The 13,527-nt window shown below is 41.3% G+C and overlaps 2 pseudogenes; one reads left to right on the plus strand and one right to left on the minus strand.

Moving 5' to 3' along the window:
* Nucleotides 1-122: 122 nt before the first annotated feature.
* LOC102779837 (immunoglobulin superfamily member 22-like) lies at nt 123-5,018 on the minus strand (annotated as a pseudogene).
* On the plus strand, nt 964-1,082 carry LOC148101907 (5S ribosomal RNA; annotated as a pseudogene).
* Nucleotides 5,019-13,527: the final 8,509 nt, after the last annotated feature.

Genomic DNA, 13,527 nt, shown 5'->3' on the forward strand with positions numbered 1-13,527 from the left:
TACGGCTCAAGGAACTCAACTTTCCCTTGAGGAGGCTTTGGGCGGTCTGAAGAAAGTGATGTGTTAGTTAAATACAAACCTCCATTTGAAAAAGTGCTTTAAATTGATATGATTGTGTGATTTCATCCACCAATCACAATGAGTTGCACGTCAGTAACAGCAGCACCACAGTCGCTCTTGAGACAGCGCATAAATGTGCCACTAATCTTCTCTCACGCATCAAGTAAACATCCAAAGTGAATAAAAAAACAACTGTATCTGCATATGATACAGGATGACACCCTTTATTTTAATCCACCTGCTAAGCACCAATGAGGTGCTATTGTCTGTCTGCTCCACCTTGGTCCTCTCATCCTCCATAACCTTCACACCATCCTTATACCAGGTAAGCTTAGGATCTGGTTTGCCTTTGAAGAGATCTAATGGTGGCTGTGTGGCCTGCCTTTACAGTCACAGGCTGAGGCCCCAACAAGTCCAGTGGTCAGACAAATCAATTTCTGGAGGGTCTAGGAAAATGAGATCATATATAAATGGGATTGATTCTCTGCAGTCTTTATTTTTTAGTACGGTTTTTCAAAGCTTTGAGAAAAGCTCTGGTATCCAAAAGAGTAGCAAAGATGACTACAAACTAATAATAAGCATTTTTAGTTCATATTGACAATGTGTCAGGGGCTAGGTCTGTGACCCACTGTTTTGAGTTTATTTTGTGTTTTTGATTTTTATTATGTTAGTTTTCCATAATATAAAGTTCTTGTGGTATTACTTAGTTAGGGTTTCGTTTCATCCATGTCTCCATGATTTATGAGTCTTTTCTTGTCCTCTATATAGTCTGTCTTGTCCTCATTGTTTTACTTTCTGTAATGCCAGTGCTTTAGTCTCTCCCTATCTTCCATGTCTCCTCAGGTATTTCATGTCTGCATGTTCCATGTTCTAATTGTCAAGCTTGTGTTGTCATGTTTACGCTCTTACAGCTATACCACCCTGAGCACATCCGATCTCGCCTGATCTTGGAAGCTAAGCAGGGTTGGGGTTGGTTAGTACTTGGATGGGAGACTGCCTTGGAATACCAGGTGCTGTAAGCTTAGATACATTTCACTGAGTATTGTACTTGTATAACTATGCATGTGACAAATAAAGAATCTTGTTTCCTGTTTTATTGTGAAAGTCCCTGTGCAGTGTGCCTAGTTTTGTTTCCCCTTGTCTCGTTAGGTCTGATTTGTCCCAGCTGTTCCCCATAGAAATAAACCACAATGGAGTTTGAAAAAAAATATGGGCGTGTGTGTTTGGAGGATGTTTGTGCACGGAGGTTTCGTGGGGGGGGATTTTTCATGTAAAACAAAAGGGGACCTAGCAAAACAGTTTGGGAACCACTGCACTAACCTGCAATACTGGGCACAGCCTCACTTTCAGCCCCTTTAGCTCTGAATGTGTACTTGCTCTCATGGGACTCATTCACACCAGAGAAAATTAGTTTGTGCACAGCTCCCTGTTTTACCACCTGAACTCCATCAGCTTCGAAATCTGTTGAATTTAACACAAAAGGATGGATGAAAAAGACCAAAAAAATTGTCAAATTTACATTTCAATATTAACAGCTAACGAGTCTTTTATCCAGTTCTGCGTTATCTCTTACCTCCACCCCATCCTTCAGCCATACTCCATCCACCTTCTCATCAGCAAGAACAACACTCGGCTCTGCAGGGGAGCCTGTCGAACACTGAACATCTGACATACCACTCTTCAGTGAGGCAAAACGTTCTGGCAACACACAGAGAAAAAGAACTTAGAGAGAATTAACATTCATAGAATTAATTATTAATCAGTTATGCCGTGTTGTTAGATTTTTACAGTTTTTTCCATTGCCTTGGCTTTGGCTGATTCAAAAACGTTAGCTGAAATCTGCAAAAGAAACATATGTTTTACTCTCTTAAATATGCTAGTAGTATTTTACATCCAAAATGATCATCTTATTGTCAGAAGCTGAAGGGTGGAAGTCACGAGCATGACTATTGTAAAGCATATTTACAGAACTTGAGAGCAGTAAGCAATTTGTGAACATGGTGGAGTCTGCTCAGATAAAAATTCTGCAGGGGTAACAGCCTGAAAGAGGAGGAAGGATGTGTGGGAGTGCAACAAGGGAGAGACAAAAGAATATGGGAAGTTACAGAAGAGTGAAGAAGATAGATCGCCATACTTGCAAGTCTTTCCGCTGCAGTGTTGCAAGGGAGAGCACTGGGTGCATGCCTGATAGGAATCTGTGGCTAACAGTTCAACAGTTGGAGCACTTACTCTCACCACTACTCTGTTGCTGTGCAGTACTATAATAATACACACAATAGGCCTGTGTTTTGTTTCCGCAAAGCATCTTTTTTGGCACTGACACTCTGTTTTGTTCTGAACAGCACTGTGCTATTTTTCTATTTCTCTGTTGCTGTAACTGCAGTTTACTGCATTGTTTGATCGGTGGAGGAACACATGCACTTTCACCTCATAGTCCAAGAAAATTTAAGTGTTCAGAGCAGAATTCTTACCAGCCACAGTGACTTTAGCAGACTTGACATATTCGCGTGTATCGTTGTCCTGAGTGCAGACAACAGAGTACTCTCCCTCATCAGCCAGCTGACACTCTTCTATAATAACCTCGGCCCTTTTCCCCTCACTCATGAAGATGTAGCGCCCGCTTGCTGTGATTTCACACCCATCCTTCAGCCTGTGAATGTGCACGTCCTTGGAGCTCATCTCACACTCCAGGCGGGCTGTGCTTCTCTCATGCACACAGACATTCTGGTAAACTTGATGGGAATGCCTATATAGAATTAAAACAGAGGAAGAATGAAAATAAGAGAGACACTTTAGCGCTAATGTGGACTTTATTAGCATACTACACTTACAAAGTTTTAGTAATTTTAGAAGTAGAAGCACAGACACTGATGATTACAAGGTGAACGTATGAACAGAATTTAAATGCTCTTGCACTTATTAGGCTTGTTCTTTATATTCAGCCCCAGAAAAAAAAAAGATAGAGCGTACTCATATTCATGAATAACTATAATTAACACAACCTCAATTGCTATGCTTCTCTTGGTGCAAACCCAGAGGACAGCCACATGTCCTTGTAAAGATATTTACATGCCCCAACTTGCACCTTGGGCAAGTAAATGTCTTGTTAGGCAGAGCGGTAATAAATGAGCTTGTTGTGAGCAGGGATTTGGTTGGATTACTTTCAACTGAGCACTAGGAGGGAGGATTTATTGCACTCCCCATACATCTTCATTTGAAAAACAGGGAAGATGATGTTGTTTTGCATAGCTACGAAGGAGCGAAGCTTCTAATCTCAGGGGAGGAAAACAAGGCAGTGGCAGCTCATATCTCAACTGTGAAGGTTTGTTTCCCTAGAAATATTAGCTCCAACAAGACAGCTCTGTTGGGAAAAGCAAAACAACAAAAACAAGACAAACTAGTTTTTTTGTGTTGGTAAATAAAAAGCAGCAAGGTGGCAGTGAGGTCTCCAGTGCTGATTGTATAGTTTCCAGTGTCAGTGGCTTTCATATCCTTAATCTTTAAGGTGTAGGTCAGACCATCCTCATACAGAGAGACATCAGACTTTTCATCTCTTTCCCTCCCCTTTTCCTTTACCTGCAAAAACAAAAAACACTTCTGGGAAAACTATTTCCACATTCCAGTGTTTTATATTTCCTCAAACAATGGCAGTATACTGTATCTGTGGGTTCCTTTTTTTTTTTTTTTGGAGTACTCCGGCTTCCTCCCACCGTCCAAAGAGATGCAGTTTGTGGGGATAGGTTCATTGGAAAATCCAAATTGTCACTAGGTGTGAATGTGAGCGCGAATGGTTGTCTGTCCCTGTGTGTTGGCCCTGTGACAGACTGGCGACCTGTCCAGGGTGTACCCCGCCTCTCGCCCTATGACAGCTGGGATAGGCTCCAGCCAGTGTTGCCAACTTAGCGACTTTGTCGCTATATTTAGCGAGTTTTCAGACCCCCTAAAAAAAGACGTGAAAGCGCGTATGGCTTTTACTCTCAACGAGCAGCGGGTGCTGTAACGCAGTCAGTTCTTCTTTTACTCTTATGCTGTTTTGTGGATCACAAGGTTTAAAACTACTTATAAACACACACACACAAAGTAACTCCACCAGAGTGCCTATTTCGGGTCACTTTTGCCGGTCCAAGCCCGGATAAAGGAGCAGGGTTGGAATTGTGACATTAAAAAAAACAATAATTGCTAAAAGAAATTTAATTTGTAGTTCTAAATAAATTCTAAATGCATTTAGGACGTTTTTTACTCACTTCATGTCTCTTCCACGATGTTATTTCTCTCTCTAACAACGTAGGTTACAATTACATTAGCATGACCAATTATGCAAATTAGGTGATGACGGCATTTAGCGACTTCTAGCGACTTTTAGGACAACCAATAGCGATTTTCCTTACTGAGGAGTTGGCAACACTGGCTCCAGCGCCCCTCGCGACCCTGAAAGGAGAAGCGGAAGTGAATGGATGGATGGATGGTTAAGTAATGACAAATGTAAAGAAAGCATGTAAAAAGGAGTATGTAAATGGGGACAGTAAATACAATAAAATCTGTATTATGAGCAGTGAGAAGGAGTCCCAAGTTCCACTCTGCACATGCCGAAAGTCTCTTGTCTCCAGCCTGCAGAGTGTAGGTGCCCGTGTCACTCAGGTGCACACAATAGAAATGCATAGCATGTGCTTAGTTCCCATCAGTTTCACTTCATATTTCCCACGAGAGCACTGGACCCACTGCAGCTCTGCGCCCTGAATTGCAAGCACAACGCTGAGATGAGGGGAGAAATCACAAGTGGTTTATGTCATGGTAACATTCATAAATAAGCAGACTTTGACACTGAACCAGAAAACTGATGTGCTTTACCAAAAACCACTACTGATCCTGATGTTTGGATCCTTCAGTTCCAAGACAGTGTCGAACACGATGTCAACTTTGGCAGTGATGTCTTCCAGGGGCTTCAAGACACGCACCATCTTGTAAAACATATCAAATGTAGAAATACTTAAATAATGACATTTTGAATTATTTCCCATCTTCACATCAGCTGACTTTTGCTTTCTAACTTAACTTTGTCGCCAAGTTGTGTAAACTTTTCTCAGTTCTCCCTTGCTCTATTTTAAGCTGTTTTTTAAAAAAATATCATATCCCAAACCTGTTCATCTTTATTTGATCCTGTGACATGTGTACAAGCTCTCTGCGTCACAGGTCTACCTCCACCTCCACTTTCTTCTTCATCTCCTTGAACTTCTCGAGAATGCCTCTGATGTTGCTGAAGCCATACTTGGCACAGATCCCCCCCAGTCCTTCTTGTCAGCTCCAGCCAGGATCTTTAACATCTCCTCCTCTGTAGGTGGCTTCTTCTTCTCCCCTCTCTTCTCCATACCTCTGCAAAAGAAGAAATATCACACAGGAAGCAGTTATACAGGTATATACTATGCTTGTTTGCATGCATGACATAGAATATGAATATGTGCGATAGTAGCTGAAAAGAATCTTCCTCAGTTCCACCAGCAACTCTTTAGATCTTGTCCTGTGGGTATTTCTGGATACATGCAAACACATATATCTGGCAATTGATCAGAGAGTGCTCCATCACAATTTGACAGGTTCTAGGGGTGTCACAGCTAGTATTAGACAACATGCGTGTGCTCCTGCTGCTTCTCCAGCATCTTTTTGAAGTCCATTGGTGGATCTGGAAACAAAGAGAAAGCAACTTTCACCTGAGGCAAACTGTGCTGATGGCTTCCAAACAACCCATGCTGTACGATATGGCTGGCTTACTTTCTGTAACACGGAGTGATATGGAGAAGGCGGCATCTCTGTGCTTGTTGGAGGCAGTGCACTTGCAGGCATCGGCATCCTCCAAGGTCAGATTTTTGATCTAATTTGGAGAGGAGGTATTAGACATTAGGTAAATGACTAATGAAGGAAAAAGCAACGTGTCTAATTACAGTGAGACGTTTCGAACTGTCACACTGTCATTCAGGTCATTTTTATCCCACTGCAGTACTCATTTTAAGCAGTAGGAGGCAGTGGCATGCTAGGAATAACTCCTCAACACACAGTATTGGAACTTAACAGTCATCCCTTACCAGAGAAACAGATGGCAAGGGGAGATGCATATGTCAGCACCCACAAGTTAATTGCTTTATAATAGCTATTTAAGCTTCAGTTAAGCTCCCCGGCTGGTACAGAGAAAGCACTAAATCCACTGTGGAGTGGTTATAGATAAAAGGTTCAGTGAGAGTTTTTTTCCCCGTCCTATCTACTTTTCCTCATGATGCATGGTGTGTCATCTCACTTGACAGCACCAAAACGGGGAAGCTGTTCAGCTTAATGATAGGCCGTACAGAGATACCACGCCCAGAAAGAGAGTTCACCTTTTAAAGCAACACATTTTACCCTAAACCCTGAATTCACACTTCCAGATAATGATGCTGAAATTACAGTCTTAACTTAAAAAAAATAATGGCATGATTTATTTGTCAATAGAGTAACATTCAGTGAAAAACTTGAGAGTACACAAGTACATGCAAAGCTACAGTAAATACTACTTACATGTATAGTGTTAGATGACTAAAATTAAACAGGGATGCTCATCAGATATAACACAAGCTTAACATTAGTCAGCAGCAACACAATGACAGTGAACAAAATCCCTTAATGTTTTAAAATATCACATAAAAATTTTATCTTCTTCTTCTTCTACTTTCAGCTGCTTACTTCAGGAGTTGTCACAGCCCATCATCTGCCTCCATCTTACCCTGTCTCTAGGGCATTCTCCTCTGTCACACCAACAGTCTGCACGTCCCTCTTCACTACATCCACGAATCTTCTCTGTGATCTTCCTCTTTTCCTCCTGCCTGGTAACATCCTGGTCAAATATATCACAATCCCTCCTCCGCTCATGTCCAAACCATCTCAGCCACACTTCTCTAACTTTGTCTCCAAACTAGGGATGCGACGATACCAATTTTTTCAAACCGATACGATACCGATACTTGGATCTGAGTACTTGCCGATACTGAGTACAAAAACCGATACTTCTACCACACACACACACACAAATGCAATGAATTGGAAGACAGGTTTTATTTTATTCTCTGCCGGTAAAAAATAGAATCGTAATAAAAATGACCACAAAAAAAATTTCAAGTGAAAAATAAGCACTTCTGTTAAATTATTGCAGAGTCTCCACATTGTAATTTAACAAAATATCACTGAACTATTGGCACTGTCTCGAGCTTTCAGAATAATAAATAAACACTTCTGTTTGGAATAAAATAAATACAAATTAGGTTTGAGAATAAAATAAACTTTTAAATTATTGCAGAGTGTCCAATTTCATATCTCGGCTCGAGTATGCTGAGAAGACGGTTCAATCCTATGTTTTCCACGACCGGCATTGGCTGGTCATCCAGAGCGATAAAATGAGTCAGAGCCTCTGTTATTTTAACTGCCCGTGGATTTTCTCTTGACATTTTTCATCGCTTTTCCAAAACCTGAGTTAAAGTTGGCTGTTCCAGTCCACACTGCTGACATTTTGTTTAGCCTAGCTACAGCAGCCTCCAGTTTCTCCTTTTTATCTGGAGCCGCCAGTCTCACTCGTCTAACCCTGTGCCTGTTTAGCGCGGGATGTCCCCCTAGTGGCCAATCTAAAAAACTACAACAGAAATGACAAGCCACCCTCTGATTAATGAAATAAGTTGGTATCCGTTCATGGTATCGGTTAACTTTTATGAGTATGAGTACACACACATTTTACAGTATCGGTCCCGATACCCGATACCAGTATCAGTATCGTGCATCCCTACTCCAAACCATTCAGCCTGAGCTGAACCTCTGACGTATTCATTTCTAATCTTGTCCATCCTAGTCACTCTTAATGAAAATCTTAACATCTTTACCTCTGCGACCTCCAGATCTGCCTCCGGTCCTTTTTTTTCATACATCATGGCAGGTCTAACTAGTATTTTGTAGATCAAATTTCCAATTAGGCCAAGGATAAGTCATGTAGTTTTACAGTGTCAAACCTTCAGTATATGCTGCTTGTCGATGTTGCCATGGGAAGATTTTGTTGCCACAGACAGTGGGAACCCACTAGCTCGCTCCCAGCTCACACTGGGCTGTGGATTCCCAGTCACATTCGCCTTGAATGCAGCATTGTCACCTATGAATGACAAAAAAAAGATCAGGTTAAGATTTATATTTTGCTATAACAGTTGCCATAACATTAAATGATTTAGGATCATCATTTTCTGCTTTCCTTTTGAGACAAGTAGCTGTAGGGTCATCCCATGAATGATAATAGCCTGGCTACTCTGCAGTATTCTGCATATTGCGATGGGCGAGCTTCTGCAGGTCTCTTAATCTATAATTTACAGGTAGAGGTAGAGTGAATCAGATTAAAAACGTAGATTTTATGCTAAAACGGCACTAGTATTCAGCATAAGCAGCAAATGCTTTCTTCAATAGAGGTGATGAGAACCATAAAGTCTTTATCACAGTATTTCTGTCCTTGGTGAGGTCTTTGTTAGGACTTTTATCAGATGCAGCCCGCAGTACCTTCGCTCAGTAAGAAAAAATGTTTACCTAAAGTTTTCACATCACATGAAACTTTTGTTTTCCAGTAGAGTTTTGTTTGTGTCATCCAGTGTTTCCAGGCAAATCATGGGCAAGTGTCTAAATTTGGCTGATGCACGCTTTTCTTATAGTCTCAAGGGCACTTGTTTGCAATATAATGTGAGGAGAGATTCTGCAAGAGGCAAAGGGCATTTTGAGAAATTTCAAGCTAGTGTGGGATGAAAAGAATGGTTCACCTCACCCTCTTGGGCAGTGATGGGGCGTAGCTTCACTTCAAAATCTGGGACAGACTCTCCCTCTGGGATTTGGGGGGATTTTTCTACCTGGTTGAAGGACTCCACCGCAGCGGAGGTCTTACATTGAACCCCAGAGTGCTCTAAAGGTGAGTCAAGTACATCCCCAGTAAGACTATCAGAATATTGTACAAACAGGCAACCTAAGTGCACAATTGTTTCTTTTTCCTTTTTTTTAGAAAGGAGAAGAGAAAAAAGAACTGAGGCCTGACTCAGTGCTGAGAAGTCTGCAGTAGGTAATAAACTTTATTTTTGCTCTCTACATTAGGGGATTCGACATGGTTGTTGAAGCTAATCATTGATGTTAGTTAATTATGCTGCTTTTGCTTATAGCAAAGACAGCTCTTTTAGATAGTCCTTCCTTGCCTGTCTCATAATACCAAAGATTTAGCGCTAAGAATGCCAGAATGAAGGAGGATCTCCTTGCATGCAAGATCCCTACCCTCTGCGCTCCTTGCCAAGCCCTGAGCCACCTTAGGATACTTGGTTGGAGCTCATGGAGGAGGTGAAGGTGGACGAGCTGCAGGAAGAGGTCATCTGCCTCTCTCACGTTGCTTTGACCCCGGAGGTCTGGAGGAGCTCTGATACTATGATGATGGTGATGTAAAGGTGAGGTGAACAGCACCGATAGAGATGTGAAAGTATAGTTTTGCAAATAGCAGACGGTAATTACGATATTGGGCTCCCACCTCCGTGGGGTTAGGCGCAACATCATTTAACTCTAGTGGATAAGAGGGGACAAAGGCACATCCTTGCCAACTGATACAGCGATACAGCTAATATCCTATATTGTGACTTAATAGGACAAGCAGAAGAACCGCTAGCCCTGTGCTCATGCTTATATACCTGAATGTGTTTAGGTCTATATAAAAGTGCGCCGGTTGCATTTAAAACACTCTTCCTGTGGTGATTGTGTGTGTGTTCCCAAAAGCACGCAAGATTGTAACTCACTTCCCTTCCTCTGCTCATTCCCTGTCCTTTTCTTGCTTTGTCATCCCCCTTTCAACAGCGACTACAATAGGCCTTTGCCTTTTCCAGTCTCACACCAAGATCCAATTAAAAAGGTAATCCACACACCTGCTGTGTGAGATAAAGCATTGTGTTTGTATCACTGATGAACTGTGCTCCTTCTTTCTTACTTTGAATTTGGATTTCTCCCTCATGCCCAGCCCTCATTTCTTTTCACATGTGTAGCTGTGTATCTACTTCTTTGTGTGGACATAATGAATACACACTATGAGAAGCCGAAGGAACAATACTGGACATATAAAACCTCCGTGAAAGTATGAGCAAATGTCAAGCTCTGTATACTGTTACCTAATAGATAGGATTGTTTTTTAACAAAAGAAAAGAACCGAACATGCATTTCACTACACGTGAGCATGTTTACTTGTGAGCTAGTGTACAAATCCAACCATTTTTCCTCACCCTGAGTTTTGCATGTAAATTTGACTTTAAAAGCCAAAGAAATGAGCAATTAACCTCAACATGAGTGATAAAAAATGTAAATCCAAGAGGTTTATGTAAGTTTTGCCTCCTGCAGCAAATAACTACACATTGAGAGCTAATTAGCGCTGTAAGCTTTGATACCTGCCATAGAGAGTCGTTTTTAAGCAGCCCCAGCAAACTCTTTGATGGTATAACTCTACAGTCTAACCGAGTAGCAAGTGACTGCAAGCTACAAAGTGCTGAACAGGTTGCTGTCTCACTGCAAGTGGAACACAAGAACGTCTTTTCTCCCTGCCTACTTCTCTGCCTCTTTGTTCAGTGTCCTTGATCTCTCTCTCTCTCTCTCAGCAGCCAGCATAGCAAATTGCAAAAGGATTTTTATTCCCCCCTTGGCTCGATTATTTCAGAAAAAAAAAGAGACACAGCCAACCAAACTTACTTGTTACAAAGCTTTTAGTTTTTCATAGATTTAGTCTGTGCCCAAGGTTTCTGGTTATACTGCTTCCAGCCCAAACGTCTCCTCTTATGATGTTCTTAATCCACACAATGCTCCACGCTCTGTGGGATCCTGCCAGTTTGGTCTCCACATTTTTCTCAAGTCTTTTTTGGTGAATGAGCCATGATAGGGCACTCAGCTCGAACCCCTGCTGTGTCCTGTCTCTGGACAAATAAGGCTGTGATCTGTTCTGGGTTATGATTGCTGAGGCTACACTCAGTTGGGCCATAATGCTAATATTTCCCACAGGTCACTTTGTTTGATGGTACTCTGTGGGCTATTGCAGGCATTAATGTTCTCCAAAGAGCTTGTGCTGACAGAGAGTTTCTAGCAGCCTCCATTTCTGATGAACATTTTCCTTTCTGCTTGGGTGTCAGAGGTCTCAGTATATCATTACAAGTGGAAAATGTATGTACATCTAGCAACGATACATCCATTAACCAATACATTATCATCCTCTGCTCTCAGACCGTGCGTGTCCTTGTGTGCTCTTCAGGATGTTAAAAAGCTTGGCTGTACCATGTGCCGAGAGCTGCAGTGTGTCTATCACTCCAACACAGGATAAACTGCTAAACTATAGACTGTAATAATATAATCAGTGTTGGGGAGTAACGGAATACATGTACCGCCGTTACGTATTTAAAATACAAAATATGAGTAACTGTATTCCGTTACAGTTACCGTTTAAAAAGGTGGTATTTAGAATACAGTTACTTTGTTGAAATAAATGGATTACACGGCGGTACTTCCCTGTTTCATATTGTCGCGGGTCAGGACTGTTTGGGTTTTGTTTGACAGCTACGTTATGTTGTTCCAGGTGGCAGCGTTACGGTTGCCATGGTTACAGGGTGACGCTCTCTCTCTGCGTGTTTCCTGGGTGAGAGAGGCCTTTTTGTTGTTGTTGTGCTAAGCTAATAGGCAGAATGCTACAGGTATAGCTCTAAAGAATGTAGCCTGATGGGCAGTGTAGTCCGTGCTGCAGGGAGAATGGACCGCCATACCCGTTATGTGTCTGTGAGCGAGGGAGGGAGAAAAAGGAAAAGTACGAGCTGTCATCGAGCAAAAACGGGAGCTGGAAGCATGTAAGTATAATAATAACCACTGCAGCCAAGAAGAGTGCCTGACGAGCCCAGTTGTAAGTAAGCTATTAAGACTCGACTGTACACCGTGTTCGTGTTTTCCTCCAAAAACAATAAGTTCCGTTGGAGCAGCCTTTCAACGCCTCTCTCTGTCTCTCGCTAGCAAAGTTGATCCAGACAACAAAGTAAAGCTAGTTTTCGGCTATGAGCCCGACACAGAACCCGACGTATTAGCCAGAGGTCCCTTTACTACAGTTCGGACCCGCGGACCTTCAGTAACAGTAATAAATCACAGCAATAGTACATTCATGTAGTTGTAAACAGCATGATAATATATTAAGTAATCCAAAGTATTCAGAATACGTTACTCTCATTGAGTAACGTAATGGAATACGTTACAGAATACATTTTGGGGCATGTATTCTGTATTCTGTAATGGAATACATTTTAAAAGTAACCTTCCCAACACTGAATATAATACAATATAATATAATATAATGAAGAGAAACGGCACAGCACCCCCATCCCCCCTTCTTTTTTCCAATTGGGGCAATGCCTGCGGCATTTAACAGAGGAAAAAGAAGAAGGCTGTATGAATTCCACTGAGGTCACACCCTTGATGTTTTTCTGCAAATTTGCAAAAAGAAAGAAAATCACACTTTACACTTTTCAAGAAGATAACGTGTGGGCAAAAAAATGTATTTGTCGATTCCAGTATGGCAGATAAGGAAAATTACTGATAGAAATAATAATATCTGAACACATCATTACATTAATAAAAACTTTAAAATGTCATATGCATGTTTTTTTCTTTTTTCCTCTTTCTTTTTACTTTTTCCTCTTCATTGTTTGTCCTTTTCTTCTCTGTCTGTCCTAGTTCCTAAAAAACAGATACTGAGCAAAGGCCCATTTACAGCTCATTGATTTTACCAGGTACCACTTTTGTCTTCAGAACTAAATCATTCTTTGCAGCATAGATTCAAAAAGTTGCTAAAAAAAACCAACCCTCATTCATTAGAAATTTTAGTCTATATCGAGATACTAACACCTCACAGTTGATGCAGATTTTTCTGTTTCACATCAATGATGCAAACTGTCCCTTTCAACCAAATCCCAATCATGCTCATGCCCAATCATTGAACTGAGATGTGGTTACTGTGGAGGCCATCTCAGTAAAGCGAACTCACTGTCATGTTCAGAGAAGCAGTTTGAGTTTGATTTGATTTGTTCAGAGACAGAGACCAGTCAGTCACTTGAAAGTTTCTCTTTTTGGAGGATTCATTGTAAACCCTCGAGATAATTGTGGGGTAAGATTAGCTGATCAGCAGTTTCTGAAATACTCAGGCCAGCCTTCCCGTCACCAACAACCATGCCACCCTTAGAGGTATTTAAATGATCTTTCTTCCCCATTCTGATAATCAGTTAAAGTTCAGCAGGTCATCTTGATCATGTCTACATCGCTAAATGCATTTAGTTGCTACCATATAATTAGCTATTCTGGATACACTGTGTTTTTGGGACATTTTTTACATTTTCATGCTAATTCTGCTATTGCTATAAAGGATCTGAAAAAAAATCACTG

Source organism: Neolamprologus brichardi, chromosome 7 (assembly GCF_056152115.1).
Source record: "Neolamprologus brichardi isolate AB-2024 chromosome 7, ASM5615211v1, whole genome shotgun sequence".
NCBI classification, from domain to species: Eukaryota; Metazoa; Chordata; class Actinopteri; order Cichliformes; family Cichlidae; genus Neolamprologus; species Neolamprologus brichardi.